The following is a 16642-nucleotide window of genomic DNA, read 5'->3' on the forward strand; positions in this document are numbered from 1 at the left end:
ATGAAAATAATATACTATCAAAGGTTGGGACACCTGGGTGGCTCAGTGGTTGAGCATCTGCCTTTGACTCAGGGCATGATCCCCATCCAGGGAATGAGTCCCACATCAGGCTCCCTGTGAGGAACCTGTTTCTCCCTCTGTCTATGTCTCTGCTTCTCTCTGTGTCTCTCAGGAATAAATAAATATAATCCTTTAAAAATATGTATATATTATCAAATGAAAGTATCTAATTTGGGGGACTCATTTTATTGGGAGATACATACATGTAGTATCCTATGTGAATTAATATTTCTGCCTTAACTGAAACATTACATAGAACTACCATGCTCATATTACAATATTCAAAAGGCAAAACACAGCTAGAGGGTGAGAAAAATGGAAGAAGACTAAAAGTATTTTTCAATTTCTTCAAATTGAAAACTAATTCACACTACTAAAAACTACCAATTCTCACACTACTAAAAACTTCACTGAAAACCGATAATGTACATTTTGCTTCTAGAAATATGTTGGAATGATTAATGCTCATATTTCTTGTTTCCTTTGCTGATTTAAATTATTTCTTGGAAACTCCCTATTCTTTTTACCCTACTTCATTCACGTGATTTTCTTTCTATTTCTTAATGGTCTAACAACTTTAAAGATGGTCCTGCCTAAGGGCATTTGTACTTGCTTTTCCTTGTATAGAACATTCTCTTACTCCATTAAGGTCATTGCTTAAATGTTACTCTATTAAAGAACGTTTTCCTAACCACCTTCATAAACTAGTCCCCTTTTACTCACCATGTACACTATTCTTCCACTCTGTGACATTCTTCATACCTTTATAAATCCTCATCTCTTGTATACTTATTTGTCTTCTTGTCTTGATTCGGACCCATCAACTAGAATTTAAACTGTATGAAGGTAACGGATTATTTGTTTTGTTTACAACACAATTCTCAGTACTTAAATGTCTGTTTCATAATAGATTCTCAATAAATGGATGAAGTATTTAAGCTTTGAGTACAACTGTATTGATATGCTAAATCTTTTAACTGTTGATAATTATTGTATATCACACACAACATAAACCACTTATGTATTTATTTTAATATAAGCCTCTTAGATAGATGTATGGTGCATTTCAAGAAGCAAAGCTGATTTTCTGCTTTGCTGAAATATTTTTATCTATATTTTCACTGAGTGCTTGCACTCCAATGTTTGGACACAGGGATTTCCTGGATCTCATAATCAAGTGAATCATCTGAAACAATCTCATAATTTTTACTCAGCAGTGATGTCTCATTAAATGGCAAGGAATACATCAAATAAATGCTAGTTAGTAATTATAAAAATACTTTAAATATGAGATTATTTAAGGGTTAGTATCTGATTATGTTTGAAAATTACTTCTTATGTATGAAATATAATTAACTGAATTCTGAGTATCTATGTAGAATATAAACATGGCAATAATCTGTCACTAATAATGGAAATGCACATTCAATTTGCTAGTATAATGCACAACTTTTATGCTTTTAATTTTGATTCTCAGAGAGCTCTATCCTGTAAAAACCTACCTACAGGAATGAGTAACCTCATCTAATTTGTTATCTCTAGATAATAGAAGGCTTATACTATTTCAATATTTGTCAGATTGCGCTTGAATATGCAAATATTCTCATGCTGCTATTTGAGGGCAGTGTAGAATAACACAAATATTTTTCTTTTGCTTTTTATGGTGATGTTTCTCCTATTGCAAACATTTCCAATTATTATTTTAAATAATTATTTAATCTTAGAACTATTTGAGAGTTATACAAAATCTTCAAAATAGTACAGAATATACAATGTAAACCTGTGGCCATCTGGAAAATGGTCTGCAAAGAGATCTACATCCTAATTCCTGGAACCTTCCAAGGTTACCTTATGTGGCCTAAAAAGACTATGCAGATGTGATTAATTTAAGGATTTTATCCCAGATTTTCTGGGTGGACCATAAAGGAAATTCCACATATATTTACAAGAGAGAGCTCAAGAGACGTGACCATAGATAAAAGAGGACTAGACAATGTGATCTTGAAAACAGACTGGAGCGATGTGACCACAAACCATGGGTGACAGCAGCCACAAGAAGATTGTGAGGCAAGAAATGGATTTCCCTTTAGATCCTATGGAGGGAATATGGCTCCTTCGACACACTGTTCAGGAAAACTGTTTTTGGACTTCTGGATTCTAGACTGTGAAACAATGAATATGTATTGTTTAAGCTTCCAAGTTTCTGATTATTTGTAATAGCAACCATAGACAACTGATACAACTCTTGCCTGGTTTACCCTACAGAATAATCTTATATTACCTGGGACATCTATAAGACTAGGAAACCATATTGGCATCATATTATTTTCTAAACTTCAGGTTTTATTCAGATTTCATTAATATAATCATTTTCCTCATCTTGTATTTAGTTGTCATACCTCCTTAATCTTGGTCTGTGACAAGCTCTCTGTCTGTCCCTGTTTATAATGACCTTGACAGCTTCAAGGAGTACTGGTCAGGTATCTCACAGAACGTCCTTCAGTAGTGGTTTGCTGATGTTTTCTCATAGTCTATTCTATTCTTTCAGATTTTCTACATAGACAACCATGTAACCTGTGAACAAAGATAGTTTTCATTTCTTCCTTCCCAAAGTTTCCATATTGTGCGATTCCATTCCTATAACACACAGTCGGAAAAAAAAACAAAAACAAAAACAAAACAAAACAAAAAAACAGAACAACAACAAAAAAAAACACCAACAGTGCAAGAGGGTTCCCTTTTCTCCTCATCCTCTCCAACATTTGTGGTTTCCTGCCTTGTTAATTTTCCCCATTCTCACTGGTGTGAGGTGGTATCTCATTGTGGTTTTGATCTGTATTTCCCTGATGGCAAGTGATGCAGAGCATTTTCTCATGTGCATATTGGCCATTCTATGTCTTCCTCTGTGAGATTTCTCTTCATGTCTTTTGCCCATTTCATAATCGGATTGTTTGTTTCTTTGGTGTTGAGTTGAATAAGTTCTTTATAGATCTTGGAAACTAGCCCTTTATCTGATACGTCATTTGCAAATATCTTCTCCCATTCTGTAGGTTGTCTTTTAGTTTTGTTGACTGTATCCTTTGCTGTGCAAAAGCTTCTTACTGGATGAAGTCCCAATAGTTCATTTTTGCTTTTGTTTCTTTTGCCTTCGTGGATGTATCTTGCAAGAAGTTACTGTAGCCGAATTCATAAAGGGTGTTGCTTGTGTTCTTCTCTAGGATTTTGATGGACTCTTGTCTCACATTTAGATCTTTCATCCATTTTGAGTTTATCTTTGTGTATAGTGCAAGAGAGTGATCCAGTTTCATTCTTCTGCATGTGGATGTCCAATTTTCCCAGCACCATTTATTGAAGAGACTGTCTTTTTTCCAGTGGCTAGTGTTTCCTGTTTTGTCGAATATTAGTTGACCATAAAGTTGAGGGTACACTTCTGGATTCTCTATTCTGTTCCATTGATCTATGTGAACTGGTGCAGCCACTCTGGAAAACTGTGTGGAGGTTCCTCAAAGAGTTAAAAATAGATCTGCCCTAGACCCAGCAATTGCACTCTTGGGGATTTATCCCAAAGATACAGATGCAATGAAACGCCGGGACACCTGCACCCAGATGTTTATAGCAGCAATGTTCAAAATAGCCAAATTGTGGAAGGAGCCTCGGTGTCCATCGAAAGATGAATGGATAAAGAAGATGTGGTTTATGTATACAATGGAATATTACTCAGCCATTAGAAATGACAAATACCCACCATTTGCTTCAACGTGGTTGGAACTGGAGGGTATTATACTGAGTGAAATAAGTCAATCGGAGAAGGACAAACATCATATGGTCTCATTCATTTGGGGAATATAAATAATAGTGAAAGGGAATAGGAGGGAAGGAAGAAGAAATGGGTAGGAAATATCAGAAAGGGAGACAGAACATGAAGACTCCTAACTCTGGGAAATGAACTAGGGGGATGGAAGGGGAGGCGGGTGGGGTGGGGGTGAATGGGTGATGGGCACTGAGGGAGGCACTTGATGGGATGGGCACTGGGTGTTATTCTGTATGTTGGCAAATTGAACACCAATAAAAAATAAATTTATTATTAAAAAAACAAAAAACAAAAAAAAAAACAACAACAAAAACCTCAGTGATTTCCAAGGTTTGGGGAAGTAGGAGTGGTTGTCTAAAAAGGAATAGAAATGGAAATTCTAAGATGATAATGTATTCTTTATGGTATCTTGCTGATGAACACATGACTCTGCGTTTGTTAAAACCCATAGAATGATACGTAGTAAAGAGCAAAATTTAATATATATAAATTGAAAGAATCAGCCAGGAGCAGAGAAGAATCCCAGGAGTGAACACAGACTATGAAAAAAATCTCGGGGCAGCCCGGGTGGCTCGGCAGTTTAGCGCCACCTTTGCCCAGGGGTGTGCTCCTGGAGACCCCGGATCGAGTCCCGTGTTGGGCTCCCTGCATGGAGCCTACTTCTCGCATTTCTCCCAACATTATCTATAGACTCATTGGAGTCTCAAATGAAATCTCACTAAGTTATTTTGTGAATATCAACAAATTGATTCTAATTTGTACAGAGACCCAGAATAGCTAACACAATATTGAAGGGAAAGAACAAAGTTAGAAGATTGACACTACTCAACTTCAAGACTTACTATAAAATTGCAATAATCAAGACAGTGAGGTATAGCACCATTAGTTACAATAGCTAAATTATGGAAGCAGTCCAAGTATCCATCTATAGGTAAATGGATAAGGAAGATGTGGTGTATATACATACAACGGAATATTATTCAGCCATAGAAAAGAATGAAATCTTGCCTTTTGTAACAATTATGAAGCTAGAGAGTATAATGCTAAGTGAAATAACTCAGTCAGAGAAAAACAAATACCATATGATCTTACTCATATGTGGAATTTAAGAAACAAAACAAACGAGCAAAGGAAAAAAGAGAGAGAGAGAGAGAGAAACCAAGAAACGGACTCTTAGCTATAGAGAACAAATTGATGGTTATCAGAGGTGAGGTGGAGGAGTGAAATAGGTGATGGGGGTTAAACAGTACACTTATTAATAAGAGAAAAAAGACAGTCAGGTGTTGGCAAAATAATAGACCAATAGATCAATGGAACAAAATAGAGAGCTAGAAATAGATTTACAAAAATATTTGTAAACTGATTTTTGATAAAGGAGCAAAGACAATCCACTGGAGCAAAGATAATCTTTTTAACAAATGATGCTGGAATAAATGGACATCTTCATGCAAAAAACATGAATGTACACACAAATCTTACATGAAAATTAACTCAAATGCGGGATCCCTGGGTGGCTCAGCAGTTTGGTGCCTGCCTTTGGAGTCGTTAACCTGGAGTCCCGAGATCGAGTCCCACATCGGGCTCCTTGCATGGAGCCTACTTTTCCCTCTGCCTGTGTCTCTGCCTCTCTCTCTCTCTTTTCTCTCTCATGAATAAATGAATAAGATCTTTAAAAAATTAACTCAAATGGATCATAGATCTGAATGTAAAATACAAAATTATAAAACTCCTGGAAGATAACATAGGAGAAAGCCTAGATGAACTTGGGTTTGACAGTGACTTTTAAAGATATGATACCAAAGGCACAATCCATGAAAGAAATAGTTGATTAACTCGATTTCATAAAAATTAAAAACATCTTCTTTATGAAAGATATCTTCAAGGGAATGAGAAGACAAGCCACAGACTAGGAGAAATATTTGCAAAAACTACATCTGATGAAGAACTGTCACCCACATATACAAAGAACTCTTAAAACTCAACAATAAGTAAATAAACAAGCCAATTAAAAAAGAAATAAAAATCTAAACAGAGATTTCATCAAAGAGAATATACAGAAGACAAGCATATGCAAAGATGATCGACAGCGTATTTCACAAAGGATTGTAAGTTAAAAAAAAGAAAATAATGTGTGTATGGTGATGGATATTCCCTAGATCTTTAGTGGTGATCATTTTGCAATGTATACAAATATTGAATCATTAGGTTGTATGCCTGAAACTAATGTTGCATGTGAATTACTCCTCAATAAAAAAAATCAGTGGGATACTACCACACACCCATTAGAATGGCCCAAATCCGTAACTCTGACAACACCAGGGATGAAGAGGAGGTGGAGCAACAGAAACTCTTATTCATCACAGGTGGGAAAGTAAAATGGTAAAACTACTTTGGAAGAGAGTGTGGCAGTTCCTTACAAAACTAAACATACTTTAACCATATAATCCTGGAAGCTACCCAAAGGAGCTGAAAACTTACATCTACTCAAAATCTGCACATGGATATTTATAAATGCTTTATTCATTTTTTAAAAGATTTTATTTATTTATTCATGAGAGACAGAGAGAGAGGCAGAGACATAGGCAGAGGGAGAAGAAGGCTCCCTGCAGGGAGCCCAGTTCAGGACTGGACCCTGGACTGGGATTATGCCCTGAGCCAAAGGCAGATACTCAATCACTGAGCCACCCAGGCATCTCCATAAAGCTTTATTAATAATAGCTAAATCCTGGAAGTAACCAAGTTGTCCTTCAGTAGATAAATGGATTAATAACTGTGGTCCATCCAGACAATGAAATATTAGCACTAAAAAAATGAGTTATCAAGCCCTGAAATGACACAGAGATTGTTTAAGTATTTATTATTACATAAAATAAGTCAATCTGAAAGGTTTTAGTGGAAAATGCAAAACTGTGGATGTAGTGGACAGCCAAGTGGTTGCCAGGGGTTGGGAAAGGAGAGATATAAATTGGTGGAGGACAGAGGATTCTTAGGGCAGTGAAAATGCTCTCTGTATGATACTAAAATAATGGCTGCAATTCATTATACATTTGTCCAAATTCATAGAATGTACAACACCAAGAGAACACTAAGGTAAACTATAGACTTTGGCTAATTATGATGTATCAGCATAAGTGCATCAATTGTAAATGCACCATTCTGGGGAGGGGAAGGTTGATCAAAGAAAATATACAGAAGACAAGCATATGCAAAGATGATCGACAGCATATTTCACAAAGGATTGTAAGTTAAAAAAAAGAAAATAATGTGTGTAAAGGTTGATAATGGCATTGACCACACATGTGCAGGGATGGAAGCATATAGGAACTCACTGTATCTCCTCAATTTTGCTGTGAGCTTAAAATTACACCTAAAAGGGTATATAAAATATACAAACAGGAGAAATATAAAATAGAATAAAACATAAATATATTTTAGAATAAAATATGATGGAATATTACTCAGCCATCAAAAGAGACAAATACCCACCACTTCCTTTGACATGGATGGAACTGGAGGGTATTACACTGAGTAAAATAAGTCAATTGGAGAAGGACAATCATTGTATGGTTTCACTCAGATGGGGAATATAAGAAATAGTGAGAGGGATTATAAGGGAAAGGAGAGGAATTGAGTGGGAAAAATTAGAGAGGGAGACAAACCATAAGAGACTCCTAACTCTGGGAAACAAACAAAGGGTTGCCGAAGGGGAGGTGGGTGTGGGGATGAAGTAAATGGGTGATAGGCAATGAGGAGGGCACTTGATGGGATGAGCACTGAGTGTTAAACTATATGTTGGCAAATTGAATTTAAATAAAAAAGATGTAAAAAAAGAATAAAATACAACAGAAGTCATATATATGATACAAGAAATCTTATCAGTTAATGTATTGGAGAAATATTAGATGAGACAAAATTGAATTCAAATTTAGCATATCAAAGTTAGAACTTAAAAATATTCAAAATATAATACTCTCTACCTCTATCTATATCTATCCATCTATCTATACCACTTTTTTATTCATTCATCAGTCAGTGAGAGAGTATTATGTTAAATGAAATAAGTCAGAGAAAGACAAATACCATCTGATTTCACTCATGTTGAATTTAAGAAACAAAATAAATGAGCAAAGCGATAGAGAAGGGACGGAGGAGCGAGAGAGAGAGAGAGAGAGAGAGAGAGAGAGAGGACAGGCTGATGGTTACTAGAGGGGAGGAAAGTGGGGGAGGGTGAAATGGATGATGAGGATTAAAGAGGATACTCATTGTGATGAGCACTGGCTAATGTATGGGAATGTTGAATCACTAAATTGTACACCTGAAACTATTATTATACTGAATGGAAATGTGAAGGAGAACACCACAATAAAAATATGGTAGATAAAAACCAGGGGGGCACCTGGGTGGTTCAGTGGTTGAGCATTTGCCTTTGGCTCAGGGTGTGTTCCTGGGATGGAGTCCTGCATCATGATCCCCACAGGGAGCCTGGTTCTCCTACTACTTATGTCTCTGTTTGTCTGTCTCTCTCTCTGTATCTCTCACGAATAAATAGATAAAATCTTTTAAAAAAACTAATTTTCAGAAATGGGGATAAAAGATACATCAGAAAGAAAATAGTCGACTGTATTACAATGGTGATACATGGTAGCTTCACTTGTGGTGAGCATAGTATAATGTAGACAGTTGTCAAATCACTATGTTGTACACCTGACACTAATTGACATTGTGTGTCAATTATACTTCAAGAAAAAGAAATACATTTCAAATATCAAAAATCAAAATAATTGCAAATGAATTAAACAAAAGTACTCTTGATGCATGTAAAAGTCACCTTAATTTTTAAGGTGATGGATAGGAGAGAAAAGACAGCAAGATTGCAAATATATGTATGTGCTATGCAGCATAAAAAAAAATCATGTTTCTACACGCAGTTTAATTGTTTCTTCCTTATGTAAGTACAATGAAAAAAAGTGATTGCCCTCATTGGAGGTTCTGTCCCCAGACAGTTCATGCCTGTATAATTTTCTTCTTGTGCTTGTACATTAGGCACTGAAATCTCATCATGATTCTGCATGATGTTAATTAAAAGGACTCGATGCTGACCAGACACTGACCAGAGCCCATCTGGTTATCATGTATTGAACTGAAAGCTAACTCCAACCTTGTTGGAGACACCAGCTTCTGCCCAAACTGGGTATTTGCAGTGAGTCTGCAATGACAAGCAGGGAAGACAACCTGAAATAAAAAAATTGATTCACATTGAAAAGTTAAGCCCTCACTAAGGTCTTTTGTGCATCCACCCTCATTTGCTAGTTGCAGATACTATTCTGGAAAGTCTGTGGGACAGATAATTTTATATCTCTTTATTAAAAATAAGAAAATTGAGATCAGAAGAAAGGTAAATCATTTTCTGAGTACTTCAAAAAATCCATGGTAGATGCACTACTTAGATGCAGGCTTCCTAGGAAGCCCCATGTTAATGATCCTTTCTCCGTGTCTTCATGCTTCAGGGAACTCGGAACATCTTGACCAGGACATGAGACAGAATTTCTCCTACATTATTTATAACATTCTTTTAGGGCTGAATTTCTGATTGCAGGCTCACAATTCAGCACTCTTTCCCTTCTTTTCAAGAGCAGGGTAAGCTTCTAGATTCAATCTTCCCTTGCAGTGAAAAATGTAATTGATGCAGAAGCAGTGGGGTGGCTCCATCTTCTGTGAGTTTGGGGGCTGGTATCTGGTTGTTCGAATACTATTTCTGCACATTGGCATAAGTACAGGAGTCAGGGCAAAACATTGGTAATCAGCAAAGTGCAGAGGAATATTTTTGAAATTCTATGCTGCTTTTCTTAAGAGGATAGGACAAACCTGTGATAGGTGGTACTCTGACTGAGTAGGTGGTGAATTCCTACTGTTTACTGTGTGTTGACTTGTCACTGAAGAGATAGCTAACCAAACAGGGTGAGATGATACTTCTTTAGATTCCAGAGAGATCATCAGGAAGATACTAAGGCCCTTACACATTTTTTTCACTATTATTTCCCTACAACCTACCCTGTTATTACCTGTTCAACTAGAAAACCTGACAATGCAATGATTAAAGATATAGGCATTAAGATCAGTTAGACATGGGTCTGTATCTTAAATATCTCCTAGTAGGTATAGAATTTTAAGAAGGGACATAACTTCTTAAATCCTCATTTTCTTAGCAGTAAATTAGTTATATGTATATGTGTGTGTACATACCCAATTTATATCCCTTCCTCTTCTGCTCTATTAATCTATGATCATGACCAGGATCATTATCATCATCATTAGTATCATATATTATCCATGCATTTGTCTCTTGATCTATGAGACCAGCTACATGTAACCAGGAATTTTAATGTTACTAACCTCAGGAGAGCTCTAAGTCATCATAGAACATAACAATTGATATAGGTGTGATATCATAACACTATATTACGTGGATGAGGTGTTGAAAAGTACAAATACTTTGAGATGAAGATGTGTAAAAAAGTGTGTTTAGGAGCCAGGAGGAAGATGATAGATAATAGTGGTTACCAAAGAATGCATATCTTTCACAAAGCTTCAACTAAAAGTGCAAGGATGTGTGCCCTTTCATGAATATATTAGAGTCAACCCCCATGCCATGAATTTTCACCCCTCAATATCTGTGATCCAGCTCAGTGTTGATTGGAATGATAGTAAGAATGAGTCCAGGACATAGGGGTAAAATGTGGATCTCAAGAAAGAAATTAAGAAAAAGAAAACTTGAAGATCCTTGAATTCTCACACAAAGTGATTGACACAGCCATGAGCACAGAGTGAGAAATAGGAGGGAAACAAAATATCTGCATAGATAGCATGTATAAAGAGGTAAATCAAAGGTTAAGGACATGAGACTTAAAACCCATCCCCTTACTGCCACCTGACTTTCCTAAACCGACAGAGAGACCATTGTTCTATGCTAATAATATTACAGCTAGTACTCTTCAAGATTGTGCTTGGCATCCTCATTGTGCTCTTTTTATACATTACTTCTTTAAATTCTTACAATAATGCCTTGAGGTAGGTTACAACAACACTTACATTTTGCATGCTGGTGGATAGAGACTTAGAGAAGTTAGGACCAACATCTCCCAGTTGTAAGTGGTAGGGGTGATATGTGATTGCATACACATGCTTCTCAGAGTCCAAGCCTTTACACCCAATGCTATACCTTCTGTTCAGAATTGGATTTGTTTGATTGCATATGCCTCTAATGCTGCACTTAGTCCACTGCATCTACTATGTGTTTATTTGTAAATTATGTAACTATGCTACTCCATGCATTAAGTTCAGTACAATAGAGACAAGTAAGTGTAAATTGAATGAAATTAGAATCAATCAAATTCATTAACAACACTTAGATTGGGAACCATTCTGACTGGGTCTAAAGCTTGGCTTTGTCCATTAATATCTAACTAACCTTAAATAAATCACTTGATCTCTCAGTTGCCAAAGTGCTAGATATACATGTATGAGAGGAACAACTAATCAATCTAACAGGATTGATGAGAGGACTAAATGAATATATACATATAGAGTACCTGGCATATGAGTGCTATAGAAGTATAAGCCATTAGACTTAAAATATATGATATAGGATATGGATTCATTCTAGGAATGTGAACTTGCAGAACTTGTTAGCCTTTCCTGCAACTCAGTTTACTCATATATAAAATCTAGAAGTTGGGAAGATTATCTATAAGGACACTTCCTACCCAAAAGCTTATTACTCTAGAGATAAGTTGTCACTAAATTGTGTTGCCATGATATGCTTTAGAAATGGAGAATTTTGAAGAACAAGTTATTACTCTAATAAAATAATGCTTGTACATTTCAATTTCTGTGCCATTGGTTTCTGTTCATCAGTGTTGTTCCTTTTCTTTGCCACAGAGCATCTTGTGATGTGCAAATCACATTCATGAATACAGAGGTGGAAGAATTCACCTGCTGGGACTAACCAATGCCCAAGAACTGCAGGGTCGTCTCTCTTTTTTTTTTTAATTTTTTTTTATGATAGCCACACACAGAGAGAGAGAGAGAGAGGCAGAGACATAGGCAGAGGGAGAAGCAGGCTCCATGCACCGGGAGCCTGACGTGGGATTCGATCCCGGATCTCCAGGATCGCGCCCTGGGCCAAAGGCAGGCGCTAAACCACTGCACCACCCAAGGATCCCCGGGTCCTCTCTTTCTAATTTTTACCCTCATGTACCTCATCATTGTGGTTGGGAACCTGGGGATGACCAGACATCCCCAGGTTGTATATTCCCATGTACCTCTGTATATTCCCATGTACCTCTTCCTCAGTACCTGTCTCCGGTGGACTTTCGTTACTCCTCCACAATCACTCCCAAGGTATTGGCTGGATTACTTATAGGAGACCAGGTCATTTCCTGCAGTGCATGTGCTGCCCAGATGTTCTTTTTGTACTCTTTGTGGCAGTGGAAAGTTACCTCTTAGCTTCAATGGCCTATGACCGCTATGCAGCTGTGTGCAAACCCTTGCATTACACCACCACCATGGCGACAGTGTGTGTGCTCATCTGGCCATAGGCTCTTATGTCTTTGCCTTTCTAACTCCTGTTATTGACATTGGAGACACGTTCTATTTCTCTTTCTGTATGTTCAAGGTAGTCCATCACTTTTTCTGTGATATCCCAGCAGCTATGACTCTAACTTGCTCAGATAAAGATATTAACAAGCTGATTCTTGTTATTTCAAGCTTTAATATCTTTTCTGCACTTTTTATCTTGATTTCCTACGTGTTCATATTTATCACTGTTTTGAAGATACAATCAGGTGAGGGATACCAGAAGGCTTTATCTACCTGTGCTTCTCACATTGTTGCAGCTTCCATATTTTATGGGACTGTCATCATTATGTATGTACAGCCAAATTCCAGCCATTCCATAGATACAGACAAAATTGCATCTGTGTTCTATATTATGGTCATCCCCATGCTGAACCAAGTGGTGTACAGCTTGAGGAACAAAGAGATAAAGAATGCTTTCAAGAAGGTGGTTGAAAAGGTAAAATATTCTCTAGGTATAGTTGTTTAGTGATCTAGAACCACCAAAAGTTATTTCATCCCACTTATATTTACTCCTTGCCATAACTCAATGTTCATGGCCAAATAGGTTATTAAAACATAAAACTTAATCAAATGTCATTTATGTATTTAATTTTGTAGCAGATCCAAGTATCCAAAATGCAAAAAAATGATAATTTTTAATCAAAGCATTTTATGAATAAAGCTTTGTTACTATTGTGTTAGACATAGTTTTTTTCCCCTTGATTTACTTCAGTAATGGTAAGAAAAAAAGCATTTAAGAGATTGGACAAGCTATTAAAGAAAACAGTGGATGATGAAGCTTTCCTCAAAAAGAAAAATCAGGGTCTCATAAAGAAATAATTCCCATCACCAGGATTGAGGGGCCTTGGTAATGTTGATTCCATAAGATTTCTAACCTGAAATCTTATGACTTCCATGGTTGTCTGTTCTGAACGGTGGCTCTTTTACCCCAATTATATTTACTAAGGCCCAACATTATTTATTGGTTATGAATGTGAAACAACTGATGTTTTATTTTTAGTGCATAAATTGCTAGGCAACAAGGAGTCACACATGGACTGGGTGAAGAAATCCATTTAACCTGTACAGTAGCCTGGACATTGTATTTCTAAAATGATTAGTTCAGATTTGGATTGTCTCTTTCGTGGAGGTAGATAATAAAATTCTGTATGGGAGGAAGATTAAGATGGATATTTGATTATCATAAGCATTACAATGGAAAAGACTGATTAGTTATTTTCCAGACTATGTTTACTTCTGGAAAAATCCATAGACTCTATTTGTCTGCCTATCATCTAGTTAACTGTGACCATACGCTTGTGTTCTTGTCCATAGTTGTGAGAACAGGTCATACATGCCACTTCCACGTCTGCATCATGAAATTCCTTGTGTGATGTGCCACTCATTCTTTTTTTTTTGTCACCAGCTGGATAGAGAGGATACAGACCATAGGAAATGACAAAACTACTAAATGGAAAGAACCTGAGGGTCAGCTGAATCTCTGAAGAAGCTCCCACAGAACAGCTAATGGAACAATATGCAAGCAAGAAAAATATTTATGGCTGTACTTCTGCCATTTGGGAGTTACAGTCAACAGCTATGAGTTATATTGGTTTGTTTTTATAAGTTTAACTGTAGTACTGAATTACAAGCTGTTGAGACCAAAGATGTTATCTTATTTAGGTATGTATTCTCAGAATCTAGACTAATGTCTATTCCACAGAACTCAAGAGTATCTAATGAAATGTAATCCTGTGTAGGAGCAAACTTAAACAGAAAAAATCCCACAAATATTGATCTGTAACATCTTTTCCTTCATAATACTGATCAAAATATCATATATTCATTTTGTATGTTAACTCCTTTTGTTTGATTTTCCCCATTAAAATGAAAGGGCTAAGCATCCTGGCACAATTTCTAGGCTGATGACTAACAAAGACTCAGGCCTAGAGCAAAGCTGAAGCTCAGTAAAAGATTTTAAGTGATGAACAGCTGCATGATATGAGGAACCCACGAGAAAAACTCGTCTGTTTGTAAAAAAAAAAAAAAAAAAGAGCAGAAACAACAGAACACACTAGGTTATGCTGCAGTAACACATTAAATTGAGAACTCACAGTTGAACACAAGATCACAAAGATTTTATATCAGTTTCCTATGGCTGCTATAACAGCACACTCCAGGGCCTTCAAACAACACATGTTTATTTTCTCACAGTTCTGGAGGCCAGTTGTTGGAAGCCAGTTTCACTGGGAAGGAACAAAAGTATCAATCTTCAGCGTGTCCAGGGGGTACTCTGTCCCATGTAGATCTTATCTCAGGTGGCTTCCAGCATTCCTGGTTTTATTCCCATCAGTCAATCTCTGCCTTTGTGGTCACATTAGTTTCTCTTCCTTTTTTAAATAATAAATTTATTTTTTATTGGTGTTCAATTTGCCAACATACAGAATAATACCCAATGCCCATCCCATCAAGTGCCCCCCTCAGTGCCCATCACCCATTCACCCCCACCCCCCACCCTCCTCCCCTTCCACCACCCCTAGTTCATTTCCCAGAGTTAGGAGTCTTCATGTTCTGTCTCCCTTTCTGATATTTCCTACCTATTTCTTCTCCCTTCCCTTCTATTCCCTTTCACTATTATTTATATTCCCCAAATGAATGAGACCATATAATGTTTGTCCTTCTCCGATTGACCTATTTCACTCAGCGTAATACCCTCCAGTTCCATCCACGTTTCTCTTCCTATATTCCATTGTATATATGTACTACATATTTTCATTCATTCTCAATTTATTGGCATTTGGATATTTTTCACCTATTGGCAATTGTTAATAATGCAGTATATCTATTTGTATTCATGCACAAGTATTGTTTGAGGACCTGTTTTCATTCTTTGGTGATATTACTAGGAGCAGAATGGCTGATTCTAATGGTAATTACATGTTTAACTTTTGAAGACCATCAAACTGTTTTCAATAGCATCTGTTCAATTTTACATTGCCACCAGTAATGTACAAGGGTTCCAATTTTTCCACTTTCTTGCTACAACTTGTTAGTTCCATTTTCTTTTATAATAGCCATACTAATATATGTGAAATGGTATCCATGGTTTTGATTTATTTTTCCCAAATGCCTAATGATTTTGACCATACTTCCATGTGCTTACTGGTTTTTAGTAAATCTTCAGAAAAACGTCTGTTCGAGAACTTTTCCCATTTTTCAACTGAGCTGTTGGGGGTTTTTTGTTTTTGTGTTCTTTATATATTCTCCCTATTATGCCCTTATCATAAATGTGATTTGCTAATATTTTCTCCCATTCTGTAGGTTTCCTTTTCACTTTCTTGAAGATGTACTCTGATATACAAAAGTTTGAAGTGCAATTTATCTCTTTTTTTTCATTTGTTGGTTGTGTTTGGTGTAATCCATGACAGACCATTGTCAGATCCCAGGTCTGGACTTTTCCCCACATTTTATGATGGTTTTATGTTTTTAGCTCTCATATTTCAGTCATTAGCCATTTTGAGTTAGTTTTTATATGTGATGTGAGGAAGGGGTCCAACTTCATTCTTTTGCATTTGGGTATCTAGTTATCCCAACACCATTTGTTGATTACTTCTTTTCCCATTAACTGGACTTGGCACCTTTTGTCAAAAATCAATTAGCAATAGATATATTGGTTTATGTCTTCTCTCAATTGAATTCAATTGATTTATGTCTCTATCCTTAAGGCAGTATCAAATTGCTTTGATTATTTCAGGTTTGTATTACATTTTGAAATCAAGAAATGTGAGTCCTCCTACTTTGTTTTTCCTTCTCAATATTGTTTGGCCATTGATGGTCCCTTGAATTCTATTTGAATTTTAGTAGTAGGTTTTCCATTTCTATAATAGAAATATGATAGGAATTGCAATAATCTTGTAGATCACTTTGCAAAATATTGCCAGTAAACAATAGCATAACTCCCAATCCATGAACACAGAATGTCTTTCCATTTATTTAGGCCACCTTGAATTTCAGCAATTTATTTTGTAGTTTCAGTGTACAGCCCTTTCACCCCTTGGTTAAATTTATTCTGTATTTAACATAGGATACTGTTATAAGTGGAATTTTTCCTTAATTTTCTCTAGAATTGTTTATTGCTAGTTTATGCAAGCACAA

General features: G+C 36.4%; 1 pseudogene; it reads left to right on the forward strand.

Moving 5' to 3' along the window:
• Window positions 1–12122: 12122 nt before the first annotated feature.
• LOC112930526 (olfactory receptor 5B3-like) lies at window positions 12123–13828 on the forward strand (annotated as a pseudogene).
• The last annotated feature ends 2814 nt before the right edge of the window (window positions 13829–16642 follow it).

This window comes from Vulpes vulpes, chromosome 5 (genome assembly GCF_048418805.1).
Source record: "Vulpes vulpes isolate BD-2025 chromosome 5, VulVul3, whole genome shotgun sequence".
NCBI classification, from domain to species: Eukaryota; Metazoa; Chordata; class Mammalia; order Carnivora; family Canidae; genus Vulpes; species Vulpes vulpes.